The sequence below is a fragment of the Lactuca saligna genome, chromosome 9 (genome assembly GCF_052625555.1).
Source record: "Lactuca saligna cultivar CGN05327 chromosome 9, ASM5262555v1, whole genome shotgun sequence".
NCBI classification, from domain to species: Eukaryota; Viridiplantae; Streptophyta; class Magnoliopsida; order Asterales; family Asteraceae; genus Lactuca; species Lactuca saligna.
The window spans coordinates 32,021,656-32,044,904 of NC_136425.1; the positions used below are offsets into that span (position 1 = coordinate 32,021,656).

At 36.3% G+C, this 23,249-nt stretch overlaps 1 non-coding gene across 1 annotated transcript; it reads right to left on the reverse strand.

The window, feature by feature from the left end:
* Positions 1 to 19,386: 19,386 nt before the first annotated feature.
* LOC145018872 (small nucleolar RNA R71) lies at positions 19,387 to 19,493 on the reverse strand. The gene has a single exon (XR_013667232.1). It is a non-coding gene; the product is annotated as a small nucleolar RNA R71 (small nucleolar RNA).
* Positions 19,494 to 23,249: the final 3,756 nt, after the last annotated feature.

Here is a 23,249-nt window from a genome sequence, read left to right on the forward strand (position 1 = left end):
CTATCACACAAATTGACAAATACAACGATACAAAAAAGGCAATAGAACCCTAATCCCTTAATCAAAATACAAACTAACACAAACCACAAATAAAACTAATCAGCAAAAAAAAGGAGGGAGACACGAACCATTTGCAGAAAGAAGAATGTAAGCAAGGGTTTGGAAGAAGAGCAAGAAGTATCATCAAGTGGAAAACATAAATTGGGGGTGACAAAAGCAACCCGATTGGAGGAAAAAAGCGGAAAACATTTACAACGCAACACGTACCATTCGAAGTCATAACACATCTTGCCAAGAGGAGATCTAAAGCTGCATCCGATGGACCTCCAAAGGTACATCTGGTCAACAGTAGTCGGTACGAAAGCAAGGTAGTAAAGGCAGGAACCGAAAGTGACAACTACTAAAAATATGGTGACAAATTTCTGAAACAACCATAGTAAACTGTTCATAATAGTTATGTAAATTAATATATAATTAATGTTCAATTTAAAACATATTCACAAAATGACCATCAAATGGAAAATATCCATTTTTTTTGGTTTTCTTCATGTCCCAAATGACATTCAATCTTATTATATAACATTTAAGGGATAATGACTTGAAAGAGTAACGGACTTTCGATTTTGTTTACATTTAGTCGCTAAACTTTTTTTCGTTATCTATTTGTCATTGAATTATTGAAATTGTTCACATTTTACTCTTAGTGACTAAATGTAAACAAACTTTCTCTTGTATTATGTTTTAGCAAATTATTTATTTTTGTTAAATTCTAGCAACATTTGTTGATGAAAATATTTATGAAATAAAAAAACAAATTCTAGCAACATTGTATTTTGAAGAAAAAAAATTTAAAAACCTTATTTTTTTTAAAATACTTATTTAAATATGAATTGTTTTTTCTAAAACCTTTTAAAATTATGAGTGAGTTTTTTGAAAGAAAAAAATAACGCCATTTTAATTATTGAATATATAGCTGTTTTTTTTTTTTTTTTCTAAAAAAAACATTTTTGTAAAAGTAATATGGATGGGGTGGTTTGGGCGCAACAGTTCATAAAACATGTTAACGGTTTACTTAACATTATATGTCTAGTTAAATAATCATAAATTTCAATAATTATTCGAACTTTTTAAGAAAATACAATCTCAAACATAAATCAATTGTCCGAGTAAATTAAAAATGTGTAAATTCTAAACAACTTGACTTTCATTTTCGATATCCTTCTTAATAGTAAATATACTAATATAATGTATGTCAATGCATGAAATATAACAACATATATAATGTATCAATGTATCTATGTATTCTTTTATAAACAACGTATATGGTTTAATGTATGTAAATTTATATGTTGCATAATTTTATAACACAAAATTCATACATATAATATTAGGATAATTTTTAAACATATAATATTGCATAGTTTTATAACATAAAACTTATACATATAATATTGGTTTCGTTTTTCATTTTTTATACCTTTTTCGGAGGTTTTTTTTCATTGATTTCTTCATCAACAAATGTTGTTAAAATTTAACAAAAATACATAATTTGCTAAACCATAATACAAGAAGAAAGTTTGTTCATATTTATTTATTGAACTTTTTGAAGAGGGAAATAAACTTTCGATTTTGTTCACATCAGTCACTAATTTTTTTTTCATTATCTATTTGTTACTAAACTATTGAAACTGTTCATATTTTACCCCTATGGCCGGTAACAACCGGTCATAAGAATAAAATGTAAACGGTTTTAATAGTTCATTGACAAATAGATAAAAAAAAAAAATTTAGTGACTAAATATTAACAAAGTCATTATCCCAACATTTGAAATATATTACTTCTGAAAAAGTAAATTTCTTATCAAATTTTGTATTTTGGATTTTATATTACATATCCAAAATCCGTTAAACAAATCCAATATTTCGAGAAAATGTTTCTTTATTTTTTAATGAAGTTTAACAAAAAGTTAAAAATAAATAGCAAATAGGAACGACATGATATCCAAGGTAAAAAAAAAAATACTTTTTTTTTGTTGAAAAGCCAGTGATGTTAATTTTAGGGATGGAAAGAATTTTTTAAAAATGTTGATTGCAAATAAGAAAAAAAAATACATATTATATTTATTTAAATTCATCACTGTTATTTTGAAAATTACGGTTATTATTGCAAATGCCAATAATGGGTCATTTTCCCATATCTCTTAAAATCATGTATTCATTTTTATAAATATTTCTTAAGTTTTATGCACAACTTAATAATTGCTGAAAATTTTTCATAATAAAAATAAATTATTGAAATATATGATTAACAACCATTATAAATACTTATAACAAAAAGTGGCTACAAATGAAAAGAGAGTAAAAGAATCTCAAAAGAAAAAAAAAATGAAGAAGAAGAAGCCGTAGAGCATTGTATTTGTTGGTTTCGAATTAGATTGAACTTATTCTAGGGTAAATGCAATCAACACAAGTATTTAAAGTTCTACAAGAAATAACATTCAAGGTCGAATGTTTGATGATCTCATAGAAAACATTTTTGAAGTTTATATAACATGAACTTAGAAGACCGAAAAAAACATTTCAACATCCTATAAAGTAGAAATATTGATTACGCAGAATTTCACATAAATAGAATTCATAAAATATTTAACTGTATATGTTGAGAAAAAAAGTACTCGAATGTACTACATTACGTATAGATGAGTAGTTCATGTTTCAACATGAAAAGATATATTCTCTTATGCAATTCTTTTGAAACAAAATATCCTTGACACATAATCATAACACATCATCCATGTCGATCTTTTGTCATGAGTAGATACACGCTTAAACTAACAAGATGTAGCAAATCTAGAAGATTTACAAATAATTACATCAAGTAATTATTAGATGCCAATGACAATCTATCACGAAATAAAAGCATAAATTTTGAACACATATTTTGACTTACATAATATCTTTTACAATTGACTAATATATTTTATTTATCTCGAAACTATCAAACATTTGCATGTCTTTATAGACAAATTGCTCTAACTTAAAGAATGGACAGATCAACAATGGTTCAATTACTATAGGTTAGTCATCATCAAACCATAAACGCTAACAAATAGATTTGGACTAAGAAACTCTGTTTTTTAATAATGACAAAACTAACAAATAAAGAATGGAATGTTGAAAAAGAATCACAACAATATCAAACGAAAATCAATGTCACTTAAGAGATGTTTGGAATTTTTCTTGTTTTTCAAAATGGTGTATTGATTCTCCCCAACAAAATGGGGGTTCTAAAAGAAAACCTCACCAACTTATTGTAATTGCATTTTCTTTATTATTGTCTTTTAAGGTTTTTGGTGTGTTCTAAGGAGAAGCTCTTCAAGCTATAGCCCATATGTATGATTAACCGAATTCCTAACTCATATGATTCTTGTTCCTCCCTTTTCGAAAAACTGTATAGGGACTCACCAGATTATTCCTCATTACATGTCTTTGGTTGTACTTGTTTCGTCCTCCTTCCTCATGTTGAACATAGCAAGTTGTCACATCGGTCAGCCTTATATATCTTTTTGGAGTATGGTATCGGTTACAAAGGATATCGTTATTTCACCTGGTTAGTCAAAAACTTCATGTCTCTCTTCATTTAACTTTTTGCAAAGTATTATAATCTTTTTCCATTACTACTAAATTTCATGACATGACACAACCATATCTTCAAACTATGATCCTTTTAGTATTTACATTGATTTCACTTTATTTGATTCACCGGTTCATGTGACATCTACAACATTGGATACTTTGGTAAACACAAAGAAGGTTTTCTTGATCTGATAATTGGTAAACACAAAGATGAAGGAAGGAGCATCTATGATATATCACATCAATGAGTTTAACTCAATAATATCCTGGTTAGGATATGTTGAAATTAAATTCGAAGAAGAAGTCCAGGCTTTATTATTATTATCTACGTTACTCGAAAGTTAGGCTGGATATGTTACTGTAGTGAGAAGTTCTTCAGGAACTACAAAACTCACATTTGAAAGCATCAGAGATCTAATGGTTGATAAAGATGTTCAGAGAAGGAATGCAGGAGAACGTTCCACCAGTTTACTCAATACAAAAGAGAGGGATAGAAAACAAACAGATGTGGATATGGAAGAAAAAGATAAAAGTTAAGGAAGAACGGACAGTCAAGAAAAAGAAAAGAAATCGTCTGCTGGAACTTTATTGAAATAGGACATTTCAGAATTAGATGTCCTGAACCTCTTGCAGATAATGGCAAGAATGAGATGAATGTGGCTGAAGATTATGATGATCCCCTAATTTGTTGTGTAGAAAATTCAGCTGAGTCTTGGGTGATGGATTTAGGATCATCTTTTAACGCTTGCCACACCAAAGAAATCATGGGAAATTTCAAACCTTTCAACGGTATTGTTCATCTATCAAATGGTAAAATTTTGAAGATCATTGGTATTAGAGATGAAGCTCTAAAAACTTCAATATGTACTACCTGGATTTTAAAGGATGTGAAATACATTCATGATATAAAGAAGATGTTGATCTTAGTGGGACAGCTAGATGAAAAAGGACATGATGTAAAGTTTGGAAAGGGAAATGGAAGGTTATTAAAGGGAACTTTGTCATTGATCAAGAACAGAATAAGGGAGCTCTATATATGGTGGAGTTCACCTTAGGAGAAGCAAATGCAACTATTGGAGATGGAGAGTCCTCTACTGTATGGAAAAAAAAGAATTAGCCATATGACTGAGAAAGGAATGAAGATGCTTTCTTCGAAGGGCAGGATCCCATAGTTGAAGATTGTGACAGTCGATTTCTATGAACCATGTGTATTGGTTAAATAGAAAAGAGTTACTTCTGTGGATACAGGTCAACCACCAAAATTTGAGAAGCTTGATCTGATACATTCTGATGTCTTTGGTCCAACATCAGTTTAATCAACAGGAGGTTCACGATATTACGTTACCTTTATAAATGATGCTACAAGAAAGGTATGAGTTTACTTTCTAAAAAATATATCTAACATTTTCTCTATTTTTAAAAGGTTCAAAGCAGCTGTGGAGAATGAGAAAAATCTGAAGATAAAATGTCTCAAGTCAGATAATGGGGGTGAATACAATAACAAGGATTTTACCGATTACTATGCAGAATATGGAATCAAAATGTTGAAGATTAGGCCATAAACACCTCAGCAAAATAGTATTGTAGAGAGGATAAACAAGACATTAAATGCGAGATCTAAAAATATGAGGTTACATGTTGGGATGCCAAAAATGTTATGGGAAGAAAGCTGCTTACCTTATAAATCGCAAACCTTCATCCCCCATTGGGTTTAAAATTATAGAAGAGGAATGGTAGAAAAGGGAAGTATCTATCTCTAACCTTAAAGTATTTGGCTGTAATGCTTATGTTAAGGTTAAAGATGCAAAAAAAGACAAACTTGAAGCCAAAGCTAATAAGTGTGTTTTTAACAGTACATACTAGATGATATGGGATAAAAATGTTAGGATTATCAAACCATGAAAGTGATCAGGAGCATAGATTTCACTTTTAATGAAGATACCCTCTATAAAGATGATCTCGGTACAACTCCGAGAATAATAAAACAAAGTCAAAAGGTGGTTTCTGAATAATTTATAGATGTTGTTGCTTTATAACCTGAAACATGTGAACGGTCATGAAATAGTGGGAGTGCTGAAGAAACTGTAAATACTAAAGTGAGTGGGTGTTCTGAAGAAGATAAAGACTCCGAAACCAACATCCCAGATTAGTCAGAAAATAAAGCCCCAAATCAGAAAGATGTTGAAACTCCTAATATTAAAAAATCGACTAGTGATCAAAGACCCACTAGAAAATATTCTTCATCAGTTAATTACATGTCACTGATAGAGATTGGAGAGCCTGAGTCTTATCCAGAGGTGTTGAAACTAAAAAATCTCTATAAAATAGAAGAAAGGCATGAAGGAGGAGTTGTATTCACTTGAAAAGAACCATACCTGGTCCTTAGTCAAATTACCAGTGGGAAAGAGAGCTTTGCAAAATAAATGGGTGTTCAGAATCAAGGACGAAGATGATAGTAGCAAGAGGTATAAATCCAGACTAGTTGTAAAGGGTTTCCAATAGAAGGAGACGGTTGATTATAATGAAATCTTCTCACCGGTTAAGAAGATGACTACTATTCGAATAGTCTTGAGTATGGTAGCTACTAAAAATTTACATCTGGAATAGATTTGTAACATCCCAAAAATCAAGGGAAATTTTTCATTTTTGAAACCAATCCAAAACCCAAAATGGTTTACAAAAAGTAGTATTCTAAAATCAAAATCTGATAAAAATCTAGGAGGATGCGCACGATCAAGCCTTCGTCTTGCCCTTTTCCTCTGAAGTACATGAAACCATAACAATCAAATTGTAAGTGAAAGCTTAGTCAGTTCCTCTAAAGTACCACACACAATCAAACAACTAACATCATGCATATATGAGCCTTCAAATGGACTGGACCGCCTTGCATGGCCTACAACCTATCTGGACCGCTCTCTAGGCCTTCAGTCTGACTGGATCGCCTCTTAGGCCTTCAGTCTATCCAGAATGTCTCGGGTATCTTGTCCTTTAGCACAAATCAGAACAACCTCAACCTAACAAAACATAACATGTCTCTCTCTCTCTCTCTATATATATATACATATATATATATATATATATATATATATATATATATATAATAACAATGAATAACTAGCAAATACAAGTAATCATACAGATCTACCAGTCTAAGATATATCTAGTGAATACATGTAATCATACAGTTCTACCAGTCATTCATATAACCAACATAACATCATCCAATATACCAGGATACATAATCCAGTGGGCCGAAATTAGTGCCTTTGACCCACAAGTATAGTGAGGAAAACTCACTTCACAGTCTGAAATATAGATGAACAGATCACTACTCCAAATGTTATCTCCACCTGTCACATATACGATAAAGAGTGACCTAATCTCAAACTACTATTCAAATTACCCAAAATACCCCTAAGTCAAACTTGGTTAAATTCTTGGTAAAAGGTCAAAGTCAAATAGTCAAACGGGTCAACACAGACTGAGTATGCCCAATGGACTCAGTCACTATGTGTGGCGTAGTGTGGCCCTTCCTTGGTTACGGGGCTCTAGCCTAGTACGTTCAACATACCACCAGGTACGCCCAATGTACTCGAGTAGTTCCATTTTATTACATTAAGTGATTATTCTATTAAGACATTACTTGTAATGTTTAAATCTAGTCTAAACTATCATTCTAAGTCATAAAGTTTCCAATTTTATGACTTCCCATTGCTAGAAGGAGTCCAAAAACCAAAACCCTAATAGAATAAACTAACCTAAATATCATAACTCTTGCATGGAGGGAAGAAAGGGACCAAGATCATATTTTTATGGTTCCTAACACCTAAAAACATCTAAAAAGGACAACTCCTTTGGTCTAGAGTAAGTCATACTTATGAATACCAAGATTATGGGACCAAAATGCATAAAAACTTAAGAACTAGCAAGATCTAAAGAAACATTTTGTAACATCCGGTTTTTTTAGGTGTATCATTGTAAGAGTAAATTCTGAGTTTTATGGAGCGACTCGACGAGTTTTAAGTCCAACTCATTGAGTAGAGTTGAGTTATTCTCATAAGTTTAATGAACTGACTCAACGAGTCAGTGTGCCGACTCGCCGAGTTGGTGCTATGCGAGGAAACCCCAAATTCCTAGGGTTGGGGCCTATTTAAGGGGACTTATAACCTCAAATGCACTTCACTAGCTGCCCAACTCTCCTGTGTGAAACCCTTAGCGGCTATTGAAGATAAAAGAGAGTGCTTGAGCTAATATCAAGTGTTTTTGGTGAATCTTTACAAGGAAAGGAGTGAGCAACAAGCAAGGAATGAGAAGAGGTTGTGGGATCTAGCATTTGTTAACGTGGAGCTTCTGTAGAAGGTATAAAGCCTACACCTTTATCATCTTATTAGTTAGATCTCATGATTATGGAAGTTAGGGCTTTTTCTACCTTTTGTTGGGACAATAAGTGCATGGAGTCTATTAGGAGGCCTAGACTTCAGATCTGGACTTTGTGAGGTCCAGAGAGTCCAAAGATTATAGCTTTATTTAACCATATAAAAGTTATTGTGGTTAAACATCTTTGTTAGAGTTATATTGGCATTTAGAGCATCGTATGCCATGCATGGACATAAAGGTTGTGACTTTATATGATAATCGAGCCTTAAGAACGTAGATCTAGAGTTTGGGAAGGTTTTCTGCCTTGAAATCATTTGAATGATAAATAAGTCTGAATGAACTCACCGACTCAATGAGCCGACTCGACGAGTCGGTTAGGGTTTGTCAGATAAGCTTGATCATGTGATAACTCGGCGAGTTGGGGGTCAACTCGACAAGCTAAGTTGGACCTTCACGATACTTTTGAGGAAACGAGTGGACTCGATGATTCATATAGGTGCACTCGGCGAGTCAGGTCAAACATGGACTATTGACTCGAGTTGAATTCTGTTAACTTTAGGGTTTGGTCAAACATGAGTAATGGAGACTATGGAGGGGTATAATGGTCTTCTACCCACTTCAAGAGTTAGAAAGATGAAGAATAACCTTTGGTTTACTTGGAGTAAAGAATCGAGTATGTATTGAGATAACTACCCTATATGTTAGGCGGTGGCTAGTTCGAGATTCGAGTGCGAGGATGATTGCTTTCTGTCGAGATGAGTCTTATCACTATAATTATCATGAGTGGTATCTTGTGTGACTGAGATGTATGATGTGTTTATATTGAGTATTGAGATATCCTACATTATGTCTATGTGATTTATGTTGTGTAATATTTTGTGCTTACTGAGTTAGGACCGAAGGGTCCACCCGAGTTACGGGACCGGAGGGTCCCACTGAGACACATTGACCGGATGGTCTTACTGTGTTATAGCCTCGAGTGGCTAATGAGCTTTGTGTGGTATTTTGGGGAACTCATTAAGCTTCGTTCTTACCGTATTATGTGTTATGTGTTTCAAGTTTTTCTCAGGATCAGGCGAAGGCATCGGCTTGATTGTACACACCAGTGAAAGAGTTATGTTTTTTAGGATCCTGGATTTTAATCAAACAATTATGGAGTTGCGAGTTGTAAATTAAATAAATGAGATTTTTGTGAAATGTGTTATGAGAATTATGTAATTTTAAATGAAAATTTTGTTTTAAAATTTTTGGTGTTCCAAGTTGGTATCAAAGCCTTGGTTTGAGGGTTTCGGATACACCTTCGAGTATGTCTGGACTCAAACTAGGGATTTGAGAAAAATTTTCAATAGAAATGATTTTTCTAAACGAGCAAGAGTTTCTAAGATAAAATGAGAAGAAGCAGTGTGTACAATCAGCCAGAGCCTGAATGGTGATTTCCCAAAATACCATACTTATTTGTGTTATGAGTTATTATTGAGATATTAGTGATGCATGCTAGGAGCTAGGCTAGGTATTTCATATTTTAGGGCTACAGTTGCCTGATTTGTGATGCCTCAGCCTAGAAATTTTGCTATATGTGATGAGCTTTGAGTATGTGCAAAGTAAAAGTATCCAGCAGGAATATTTCAAAGATAGAGCTTTGAGTAGAGGAGTAATCTAGGAGAGATACCTAGATAAGCATTGGAGGAGCCTACTGAGAGAGTAGTTAGATACCCGGATGGGGTAGAGTTGCTTGAGTTCGGTGACACCTTTTGAGTACGAGTAGAGCAAATAGAGTTTTAACCTAGAGTGGTTTTACGTGTTGGTGGAGATTATTCAATGCCTGAATGTTGCTTGCTTCGTGCTTTGTGGAACTGTCGATGATGTGAGTCAACTACTAAGTGAATATGACGATATTTAAGAGGTAGATGGTTGGCATCATAAGGAGTTCTTCAGCAGCTGATGGTAGAGAAGTGTGAGAACCTAGGAAGTGCCTAGGGAGTGGACTTAGTCAGATGAGTATGCTGATATAGGAGAATATTCGATGGGAGCGACCAGGTTTAACGGGATTGGTGATCGAGAAGGTTGAGCAGCTACTTAGGAAATATGGGACGATTCGTGTGGAAAGTATGGGTAGATGTGGCAGGTAGTATGGGCCCATAGTACTGAAAGTATAGGACCCGTACTCGAAACAAGGAGAAATCCAGAGGTTCTAAGTAGCATATTAAGAGGATTTAAAATGGTTCGGATACCATGATTCGTAGTAGATTGAGTGGAGATAACATGGTTCGGGTACCATGACTCGTAGCAAATTGAGAGGAGATAAAATGGTTTGGGTACCATGATTCATAGCAAGTTGAGAGGAGATAACATGGTTCGAATACCATGATTCATAACATATCAAGAGGTGATCACATGGTTCGAGTACCATGATTTGTAGCGGTTAGTGCTTCTGGTTTTACCAGTTATCCCATTGTGTTTGATTAGACTGAGATCAAATGTGATAGAGTGTGGGGCCTCAGGGCCCTGTTAAATGAGTTTCAATGGAGCATACCTTGAGAAGGAAATCGAGTTGGTTTCTGAGAGATTTTCGGTGAGATTCCAATTAGATTGGCAAGACTTAAGGATGAGTAGAAAGGATGCTTATTGGGGGATTGCGGCCTGAGTTGAGCAATTGATCGATAGATGAGATGTCACCTTTTATGATAAGAGTTGCGATGTCCCCGTTTTTGGGAGAGACGAAGGAGATAACGACTTCCCAGTTTCAAAGTTTGGAGGTAAACCCCTTGGGGTAGCATAGGGTTGCAACCTTTTTGCCAGAGTATTTGAGTAGTATGTTTGTTGCCAGGTATTTTCATACCATGAGAGAGTCATTAGTAGGAATAAGATGGAAGAGAACAAGGAGGTGCCCTATTGAGGGAGGCATACTTTTGGCAGTAGTTCTAGGTAATCAAGAGGAGCATATCGGGGTGGTAGCCCTCGTTGTGTATCGATTGTGAGAGTGAGTTCTCTTGCTTTTATGGTGATTCCTACGGTGGGAGGTCGGTCGAGGAATCAGTGATGAGGTACGTTATAGTGTATTATTTTTAGATTGAGATTCAGGTCTATTCGAAACAGTTGGGGTATCTGGTGGTGTGTCGATTCGAGGCTTTGAGATGATTGGAGGCAGTCACATTGGGAAGATTTCGAGATTTTTTTTCTGAGTTGCGGGATATTTGGAGTTGGTTGATTTCCATTGAGAAGATCACTAAATGATTACGTGGTACGTTCCAAGAATTAAGTGTGATGTACCGGGTAAAACAGTTTGGAATAGATTGTTGGTATGCCAATTAGTGATGGTTCGAACCCTGAGTGGAGGAGAACTGGGTATTTTATTGGGAGGATCATCGATTCGTTCAAGTGTGTGTAGAGAGCTAGTTATGGAGATATGCGGTGCGGACACATGAGACTTAGGTTATTGGTGTATGAGGTGAGGTGGTAGGTGGGATGACGTATGAGTATGTCCTTAAGAAATAATGAGTGAATCCACGGAGGATGACCGTTGGCCAGAGAACTTATTTGGGGCTAGGGAATTTTTTGGGTTTGCAAATGTTGTGTTTGAGGTGGTTGTGTCGCTGAGTTCAGGGTGCAGTAGCTGAGATTTGAAGGTATAGGTATAGATTGTGATCTATACTCCAGGAGGGCAAGCAGATGATTTGTCAACAAATTCTAGAGTTAGTATGAGTAGTTTCCTATGAGTGGTGATCAGCAGAGGATGGAGCTTCAGATTTTAGTCAATGTATATTCAGTCGTTGACAATTCCTCCGTATTTCCATTTGGGAGATGGGAGTATTTCGAGGTTTCGAGTTGCATAAATGGAAGATCAGTGGTTGAGGCAAGACAGTGTGAGATGTTGTAATGGTGTTTCGAGGTACCCGAGTATGACGTTCTAATTTTTGGTCATGTTGAGACTCGAGTGTGAGATAGCGAGTGGAGTACCGAGTGATTTTGTTCCAGCGGGAACCCATCAGTTAAGTGTCACCAGAGTAGGACTATCTAAGTGTGTATATGTGCTGAGAAAAGTACATTGACTTCGAGAATTTACATCCTAGAGTGGTGGTGCGTAAGCTGGGTGGGTGTAAGCACCTATATAGGTTGAAATGCGGAGCATGAGTTGGTGAACTCAGTGTAGTGATGTCTTGATGATGAGATTATGGGGTGATAACAGAGCAAGTGGATCCGGCTAGGAATAATCACTTGGGATTATCAGGAGAAGCCATGGAGTAATCCCATCGTGAGTCAGTGAACGAGAGAGTGTTGTATGACTACGGGGAGCCGTAACATTCATGAGTCAGTGGAAAGGGTGTCGTGGTACTACGTGGAGTCGTAGTATTCGCTAGTCATCCGGAGAGTGTCGCGATATTGCGGGGAGTCGTAGTACTCACTAGTCAGCGAGAGAGTGTCGTGATACTGTGGAGACCTGGAGTATTCAATGGCTAGCAGGAGAGTGTTGTGATACTGCAGGAGTCGTAGTACTCACTGGTTAATGAGGGGATGTCGTAAGCCTACCGGGGGGAACCGTAGCACTCAACAGTTGATAAGAGCGAATACTATTCTGCAAAGAGTTGTAGTATTCACTAGTTAGAATATGATGCAAAGGAGTTTTTAGGCTTCGGTAGCCTTACCACTTGAGTCTTTTGGAACCTGGTTGTCGGACCAGGGGCGAGACGGGGGTCTCCATGTCAGACGATGATTGTTGTATCCCGGGTTGAGGAAGGATTACCATAATCGTAAGGAATTAAAGAGATGGTGTATGCATAAATTCACGAATCGTGGGTACGGGTTGAGTTTCAGATTGGAAATGAGTGGTTCCATTTCTGTTGTGAAATCAAACTCTCGAGTTGAATTTGGGACAATTCGTGTATTGAGTAAGCGAGATGAGGTTTCAGATTTGCAGATGGGTTCCATTTGGAGGGTTATTGCGTGTCATCTGATGTTTTATACCTAAGTGGGTTAGTTCGTCTATATGGGAAGGACCGCGAGACGTATGGAGCTAATGAGTAGTAGGCGACAGAGGTCGAGGGTGAGATGATTTCAGTTGGGGTTGTAGTATTTGCTTGGGGTAAAGTGAACTTCATGACTAGTGTGTCACACTGGGCTGAGATAGTTAGTGTGAGAAGGAAGTCTGTAAGATGTTTTGGGGTATGCAACGGGTAACCTTTGGAGGTTCAACAGTTGGGTCGGGATTTGACCTGGTGCTCAGTGTTGAAAGCGATATTTGAGAAGGGAGTCGGGGCTTATGATTGATAGATGTTATAGGATAATTATGAGAAAACATGATCATTTTTCATGTGTTTAAGGACATGGTGTTGAGAATTTATTGTTCAGATGGCTTTTGATTGCAGTACAATGGGTGGGTTCTTGGTGATGTGATCCTTTAGTTCATTGGAGTATGATATGGATCGTCATGTATGTCTGGTAAAAGTGGTCGGTACCTAGTTTTTGAGCATTGCATTGTTTTATAAGTCGCAACGAGAGAATCAGAGGGGCAGTAAGTTAACGGGGTCTGTTATTCGAGGAGCAAATAACATGATGATATCCTGAGAGGGTGGTCTGGCAGTGAGACAGGCCACTAGAGTTTCCAGATTCTGGAAAGTCATAAGGGGTAATGTAGCGGCAGGGGGTATGTCCTTTTTTCGAGTTTGGGAGTTTCTGTTTGAATTTAGGTGCTTCTGGAGGAAGATAGCCATGTGATATGAGATCCTTTCGATGGTAACTTTCAGGTTTTTGGGTTCAATCTATGTGTTATGGAGGAGCAATTTTGAGGGTGAAAGTGGGGGAGAATTGTAACATCTGATTTTTTTAGGTATATCATTGTAAGAGTAAATTATGTGATTTATGGAGCGACTAGACGAGTTGTGAGTCCAAATCATCGAGTAGAGTCAAGTTATCCGCGTGGACTGACTCGACGAGTCAGTGTGTCGACTCTTCGAGTTGGTGTTGTGCGAGGAAACCCTAAATTCTCAGGGTTGGGCCTATTTAAGGGGACTTATAACCTCAAATGTGCCTCACCAGCTGCCCAACTCTCCTGTGTGAAACCCTTAGCGACCATTGAATATCAGAGAGAGTGGTTAAGTTAATATCAAGTGTTTTTGGTGAATATTTGGAAGGAAAGGAGTGAGCAACAAGCAAGGAATGAGAAGAGGTTGTGGGATCTAGAATTTCTTCATGCGGTGCTTTTGTAGAAGGTATAAAGCCTACACCTTTCTCATCTTATTAGTTAGATCTCATGAGTACGGAAGTTAGGGCTTTTTCTACCTTTTGTTGGGACAATAAGTGCGTGGAGTCTATTAGGAGGCCTAGACTTCAGATCTGGACTTTATGAGGTCCATAGAGTCCAAAGATTATAGCTTTATTTCACCATATAAAAGTTATTGTGGTTAAGCATCTTTGTTAGAGTTATATTGGCATTTAGAGCATCATATGCCATGCATGGACATAACGGTCGTGACTTTATGTGATAATCGAGCCCTAAGAACGTAGATCTAGAGTTTGGGAAGGTTTTTTCCCTTGAAATCATCTGAATGATAAATGAGTCTAAATGGACTCGCCGAGTCGACGAGCCGATTCGACGAGTCGGTTAGGGTTTGTCTCGATGAGCTTGATCATGCGATAAATCGACGAGTTACGGGTCAACTCGACGAGCTAAGCTGGACCTTCATGATATTTCCAAGGAAACAAGTGGACTTGACGAGTCACAAAGGTGCACTCGGCAAGTCGGGTCAAACATGGACTGTTGACTCGAGTTGATTTCTGTTGACTTTAGGGTTTGGTCAAACATGAGTAATAGAGACCATGGAGGAGTAAAATGGTATTTTACCCACTTTAAGAGTTAGAAACATGAAGAATAACCTTTGGTTTACTTAGAGTCAAGAACCGAGTATTTATTGAGATAACTTCCCTATGTGTTAGGCGGTGGCTAGTTCAAGATTCGAGTGTGAAGATGATTGCTTGTTGTCGAGGTGAGTCTTCTCACTATACTTACCATGAGTGGTATCTTTGTGTGACTAAGATGTCTGATGTGTTTATATTGAGTACCGAAATATCCTGCATTATGTCTATGTGATTTAAGTTGTGTAATATTTTGTGCTTACTAAGTTAGGACCGGAGGGTCCACCCGAGTTATGGGACCGAATGGTCCCACTGAGACACATTGACTGGAGGGTCTTACTGTGTCATAGCCTCGAGTGGCTAATGAGCTGTGTGTGGTATTTTGGGGAACTCACTAAGCTTCGTGCTTACCGTGTTATGTGTTATGTGTTTTAGGTTTTTCTCAGGATCGTGGGAAGGCACCGACTTGATTGTACACACCAGTGAAAGAGTTATGTTTTTGAGGATCATGGATTTTAATCAAACCATTATGGAGTTGCGACTTTTAAATTAAATAACTACCCTATGTGTTAGGCGGTGGCTAGTTCAAGATTCGAGTGTGAGGATGATTGCTTGTTGTCGAGGTGAGTCTTCTCACTATACTTACCATGAGTGGTATCTTTGTGTGACTAAGATGTCTGATGTGTTTATATTGAGTACTGAAATATCCTGCATTATGTCTATGTGATTTAAGTTGTGTAATATTTTGTGCTTACTGAGTTAGGACCGGAGGGTCCACCCGAGTTATGGGACCGAATGGTCCTACTGAGACACATTGACTGGAGGGTCTTACTGTGCCATAGCCTCGTGTGGCTAATGAGCTGTGTGTGGTATTTTGGGGAACTCACTAAGCTTCGTGCTTACCGTGTTATGTGTTATGTGTTTCAGGTTTTTCTCAGGATCGTGGGAAGGCACCGACTTGATTGTACACACCAGTGAAAGAGTTATGTTTTTGAGGATCCTGGATTTTAATCAAACCATTATGGAGTTGCAACTTTTAAATTAACTAAATGAGATTTTTGTGAAATGTGTTACGAGAATTATGTGATTTTAAATGAAAATTTTGTTTGAAAATTATTGGTGTTACACATTCATCAAGTTCATAACTTTATACCTTCAGGAGGTTGCTTGAAAGGTGAAAAACTCATATCTACAAAGTTTGAAGCTTCCCAAATGCACTCCAAAGCTCTTCATCCTTAAAGGATGGGCATAAAAAGCACAAATGGATCAAACACTCATAATGAACACTAGGTTTTGCAAGGGATCGTTTCAGGAGGATGGAGACCAGAGATGGAAAAGGTTTTGAGGGTTAAGGTTGCTTAAATAGGGATCAAACCTTAAATGTTATGGATTTCCTCCAGCTTCGTATGCCTTGCGTACTTTACGAGTACAGCCCACATACTCACATGATTCCACGTTTTCTTTTAATGAGCTTCGCCATGTATACGCCCCAAGTATGCATGGTGTAAGGACCATTTCCAACAAATTTGTACTTTGAGGCCAAAAGGAAAAATACCAAATACCTGGGGGTTACAATTCTTGAATCAGACTTCGTCCTCAAAGTACGGTGCGGCAAATAACTCTGAGTAATTCTGCCGCATGTCTACCCCGGGTTCCCAAGTCCATTAAGAACCCTTTTGATTCTGCCAATGGACCTTAACCAATGGTACCATCTTATTGCATAAGGCATTCGTCTTCCTATCCAAAATCGTTACTAGTCTTTCAACATAGTTCAAGCATTCATCAACATGAATATCGTGCAAAGGAACCACTATTGAATCATCAGGTACACAGTTCCGTAGCTAAGAAACATGGAAGGTGTTATGAATCTGACTGAGCTCCTCAATTTGCTCTAGTCGATAGGCCACCCTACCTACCCTGAAAACGACTCGAAACAGCCCGATAAATTGGGGCCCAACTTGCCACTCTTCCAGAAGCATATTACACCCTTCCAGGGTGACAACTTCAGTAAAACCATATCGCCAACTTGGAATTGAACCTCGGAATGATGTCTATCGGCATAACTCTTTTTCTGACTCTTAGATGTTTATGACCTCTGCATGATCTGGTAGATAAGCTTTATCTTCTGAAAGACTACCTCGATCTTTCCCATGACCCTATGACCGACCTCCCCCCAATAAAATGGTGTATGATCCTTCCTCCCGTAAAGACGTTGATATTTCCATATTTATACACATTTTAGGCAATATTTTAATACATTTGAAGTAATATTTTGGTTAATTGCAAAGATATGTGATAATTATTGGATTAATTTACATTTTTCAACCAATAAAGACACTCTTGATGAATAAGGACCTGAAGTGACAAGCATTGGAACATTAGAGGTTTGGAGCTTAAAAGGAAAAGATTTTTGTTGAAAAACTAACTCACGACATGAGACATCAAGCTCACGATGTGAGGACGGAATTCTAGAAGATTGTTACGCGGAAGTCAGACTCCTTGCATGATACAGATAAATACTAAGCTCATGACGTGAGACCCCTATCTCACAACGTGAGCCACATATTCTCAAAAACTATATAAAGTCGTTCGCACTTACCATTAAAGAGGCTTTGGGGGGAGAGGATATTCTGAGATACTCAAGATTTGAGGTCAGAAGAGTGAAAAAATTATTCTTTTGGAGGAAGGATACTTGGAAGATTGAGGAATTAAATATCAAATCATTACATTCAGTTTGCATACTTGAATCATGTTGATTTCTATTGAACTTGTGTGTTTAATTTCAGTTATGAGTAGCGAAACTCATTTACTTTCGTTTCGCGAGATGAAACCTTGAATCTATGGTTTAGTTTATTATTCTATTGATTTTATAAAGTTTGTTTTGTTCTTGTGTTGGATTATCACTACCTACCATGTTAAAGTCTGTGACTTTGTTGCTTGAATTCAAGTTTAGTGTAGGTTAGTGACCATTAATTTACATGAACATGTTACCTTGTAATTTAGTGACTATTAAATTTCTAGAGCTAGGAGTGACCATATCTAGATCAAGTAATACAAGTAACAAACATAGATGTGCTGGAAAACATAATTGTAACCATAATTGTGTTTGCTTAATTGCCTCAAATAAATCTGACATAACTCAATTACAATTAATAACTCGTTTTGTGTTTGCTTGTGTATAACCGTACATAATAGTACATGAATTGGCAAAAATAATAGTTTACTAGACCAAAATAGCAAATTACATAATAATTCATAACCAACTATATTACTTTATAAATAGTTAATAACCATATGGAAAAGGTGGATTCGAAACTAAACGAAAGTGTTTCTAATAAAATGAGTAAAACCATTTTAGTTGAGTGCTTAAGTTTTTCTGAACATAAATTAGATAAAATCCCTTTTTGATTATTTCTTTCTTTTAGATTAATCTTACAGTAGTTACTTTAGTATACTAAATCCGTTCCCTAAGTTCGATACTCGACTGTTTATGATATAATATTTGCAGTTAGGTCCATTGCCTTAGACGTAATAGTGAGTTAAATAGTTGGTAAAACTAGTAGGTATAAAATATTACGCATCAAGTTTTTGGCACCATTGTCGGGGAACAACTATTTTGGTTTTTAATTTAACTGCTTTAGGTTAATTGATCATTTTTGTGGGGTAAAACCTGCAAAAAGTTACTTTTTAGCATTAGTTAATTTTTTCTAAAATATTGAACTCACGACGTGAGCTCTTAAAGCTCACGACGTGAGATCTGATATTTCAGTTGTTATTTCGTTTTTGCTTTCTATTTTAGTTTATCTACAATACCACGAGGTGACACTAGTTACCATGTCGTGGTAATCGTTCAATAGGACTTTTTATTTAATTTTAGTTCGTTTTTACATTTTTATTTGTGTTTTTGTTTCAGTAGTATATGACCCACAGATCAAACACACAATTGACACCACCACTTGAGGATCCAGAGTTAGCTTTTCATAAAGCGAAGGACAAGAACGTAGGAGGATCAAGTAACATCCCGAAAAATGAAAGCACATTCGAAAGATTTGAGAGAACCCCTAACAAAAAAGGAAGCTGGTTACGAGCCCGAAAAAGAAACAGAAAAATCAGTGAACCCAAAAGCGAGCCCACAACCAACATGACGGACATTGCTGACATGACGATGGAGGCATACAAAAAAGGAATACATGAGGACACCGGTCTAGGACTTGTACAAACCGTAATTCCTAGAACTGCTACTTTCGAGCTTAAGGGAGATATCCTTTCCGTGCTAAAGGATATTCCATTTTCCGTAAAAGAACATGAAGATTCATACAACCACCTCGATGAAGTCAATGACATCGCCGACTACTTCAATCCTCTGAATGTACCACGAGAAATAGTGTTGTTGAGTATGCTTTTTGTTACCTTTAAAGGAGTAGCAAACGATTGGTTGAAGGAACTTACACTAGGCTCAATCACTACTTGGGAACAGATGCGTGAAGAATTCTTCTAAATTTTTTTCCACCGTCAAAAGTTTCTAAACTCAAAAAAAGCATAGCTAACTTCAAGAAACAAGTGGGGGAGTCTTTGTACAAGGCATGGGAATGATATAAAGGGTTAATAATGAAATGTACCCAAAATGATCTAAACGAGCAACAAGAAGTCTCGATCTTCTACAATGGGGTGAACGTAACGACAAGGCAACACCTTCATTCTCAAGGACCTTTTACAAAGAAGAATCCCGCTGAAATTAAAGAACTAACCGAAGAATTTTCAAAGCATTCACGGGAGTACTACAACCCTCATAATGATGGAGCTAGGGGAATCAGAAATGGTGCTTTGGAAGACATGGTGGCGGTTCTGGCAATGTTTAGTTGTATGGATCAAAGAATGACAAAGATGGACCAATCCATACACGCAATACGTGTGGGTTGTGAAATTTGCAATGGACCCTATTTGACAATTGATATTGCCATATTTATACATATTTTTAGGCAATATTTAAGTACATTTTTATTAATATTTTGGTTATTTTCATTGAATAATGATACTTATAAGGTTAGATTGTATTTTGCAGTGAAATAGAATACATTTTGAAGAAAAGGGGCTAGAAGTGTCAAAGAATGGAACTTTGGAGGATGAAGACTTGAAAGAATAAAAATCCAGCAAAAAGTCATTCTCACGACGTGAGTATTAAAGGCTCACAACGTGAGTTGTGACATTCCAGAAGATAAGCATCGCGTAGAAGAATCCTTGTCAAACACGGATAACAACAAGCTCACGACGTGAGACACATATGCTCACGACGTGAGCATGGATATTTCGAAAAAAATAAATAGACCTTGATCCCTATGGTTTGAAGAGGTTAGCTGAATTTAGAGAGGGTCCAAAGGTCAAAAATCAAAGAGAAGGAAGTCCTGGAAGTTGGGTTGAACACCAAGGAAGAAGAAGTTCATAATTTAATTGTTAGTTTGGTACCTTTAAATATGTCTTTGATTATAACTTGTTTGTGTTTATTTGTTAGAATGTCCAGCTAAATCTAGTTGCTTATGTTAGCTAGATGAAGCTGGAACTCATGGTTTGATTATATTAATTTAGACTTTCCTTGTTGGTTATGACTTGTGTTTGATTGATTATACCTAGCATGCTTGATTTGATAACTATATTGCTTTTAATTCTTATTCTGTGTAGTTAGTGATCATTAATCTGCATGCATTTGAATACCTAGTAATTTAGTGGACATTAGGTTATTAGAGCTAAGATTGAACCAATCTTAGATAAGTAATTGAATTGTTAAATTTGGATGTGCTAGAGAACTCATATTATGAACATAATTGTGTTTGTCAACTCAATCTTACATAACTCTAATTCTACTTAATAGTTGATTTTGTGTTAAATTATGTGTGAACATACATAGATCTACATGAACTAATTGCATATTAGTATATTTGGAATTGAATTGCTAATAATATTTTAATTAGTAACCAACAGGAATTGTCATAATTAATTTATAAGTCATTGAGGGAAAGTGGATTCGAACTAACAGAAGTGTTTTGTTAAACTGATAATTGTTGATAAATTAAGTTCATCTAAACTTGAAAAATTAGATAAAACCCACCACTATGCTAGGAAAATTAGGTTAATTTAATAGTACATGAAATAATTAGTTAAAACCGTTCCCTGTGATCGACACCCGACTTACCCACATTATTCTATAATTTGACTAAATACACTGCCTAGGTGCAATTTAGTTAGTTAAGTTAGTTAGGTTAATAATTTAAAATTAGGTGTACCTATTTGCACGCATCAAGTTTTTAGCGCCGTTGTGGGTGAACGGCTTATTTGATTGTTGATTTATTTGCTATAGGTTAATTTAATAATAGGTAAATTAATTAGTTAAAACTGTTCCCTGTGATCGACACCCGACTTACCCACACTATTCTATAATTTCACTAGGTACACTACCTAGGTGCAATTTAGTTAGTTAACTTAGTTAGGTTAATAATTTAAAATTAGGTGTAGCTATTTGCACGCATAGCTAACTATCTTAACTAAATGACAAAACATTGCCATTTAGACGAAAACGGTAATAAGAAGTCTCAAGCTTGCTACTTTAGTGGAGACCATTATGATAAAGATTGGAGAAAGCAAAAGAAGGAATGGTTTTCGTATGAGGAATACAAGAAGAAAAAAGAAGATAAATATAGGCAAACCGACTGGGGTTTTTACGAAAAGGACCAACCACAACTCGAGAAAAAAGTGGACCTAGAGTAAATGCTTCATAGATTCATGGAAGCTTTTGAAAAACGTCATGATGCAACTAATGCTACCATGAGAAATCATCAAACATCCATTAAAAATATTGAAGCTCAACTCGGACAATTAACTACATTGGTTGATGAGTGGTTACCTCCTAAAAATCCTGATAATAAACCACAACCACATGTCAACGCCATAACTATGGAAGAAGGCATTGTTTCTTAGTTCTTGGAGACATTACAAGAAGAGACAAGGCAGCCTGAATCACAATGAAAGTGGGCAAAAATCAAAGAAAAAATAGAGCTGAAACACCGTCCTCACAGCGTGAGGATTCAATCCTCACACCGTGGGCTCAGTCTGGATAGAAAAATCGTTCTAGTGCTCAAGCTTATAAACCTCCTTTACCGTTTCCTTCTAGAGCCAGAGTTCACCCATTAGAACAAGAACATAACAAGTTGATGCAACAAGTCAAGGGTATTTCGATCAATACTCCTTTTATTGAATCCTTAGACAACGTTCCCGAATATGCCAAATTTCTTCAAGATTTACTCGACACTCGCAAAAAACTAGAGAAGACCTCCAAGGTAGTTCTTAGTGAGAAAATTTGCATGGTTATTATGGAGGGGATACCAAGGAAAATGGGCGATCCTGGATGCCTTACACTTCCATGCGAATTTGGAAATAACACGAAGACATATGTTTTATCCGATTTAGGAGCTAGTATAAACTTAATGCCTTATTCATTTTACCAAAAGCTCAACCTTTTAGAATTGAAGGCTACTAGGATGACAATTCATATGGATAAGCGTTCGGTGACTCATCCTCGAGGCATAATTGATGACATATTCGTAAAAATTGGAAAATTTATTTTTCCAATTGTCTTTGTGGTGCTATACATGAAGGAGGATAAAGATTTCCCAATAATCCTTGGACACCCTATACTTAATATTGTGTGAGCCTTGGTGGATATTCGCGAGTCAAAGTTTACATTGCGAGTGGGAAATGATGAAATGATATTTGGAGTGGAAGATGGGTTCAAGAAGGATATAACTCAAAATGAAGTATTCGATATGGAAGAGGAAAATGAGCTTGAAGAGTTAGAAAAATTGATGGAAGAAGAAGTTCAATCAAGAGAACACGTCAAGCGTACCAAGCTAAGAGATTCAATTCCAATGGTCTTTAAGGTTTTCGCCTTTAAAAATCTAAAGTCTCTAGTGAGTGTAGAAAGTGAAAAAGGTATTTTCTCAAGTGAGGATGAAGAAGAAGAACTTACACAATACTTGAGCAAGCTAAATTTGGATAAGGAGGATGTTAAATCTCAAGAGCTACAAAAAGAAAAAGGAGAAAATTGAACTTGCTGCAAAGAATAAAGGATTGAAGCGGAAACACAAGGAAGAAAATTCTAAAATGAAGAAGGAAAATTCTAAAAAAAAACTATTTAAGAAGGGTGCAAGCGTACAAGAAAAGATGGAAGGAATAGAAGGTGCAAATAGAGATCGTATCTCCAAACAATACCATGTAGGGCGACATAGAGTCCGACTCATGACTCCATGAAAAGAAGCATTTCTTGGGAGGCAACCCGAGCTTGGTTTGCATATTCTTTTCTCCTTTTCTTTTAATTCTTTTTGCTTTGCATTTTGGGA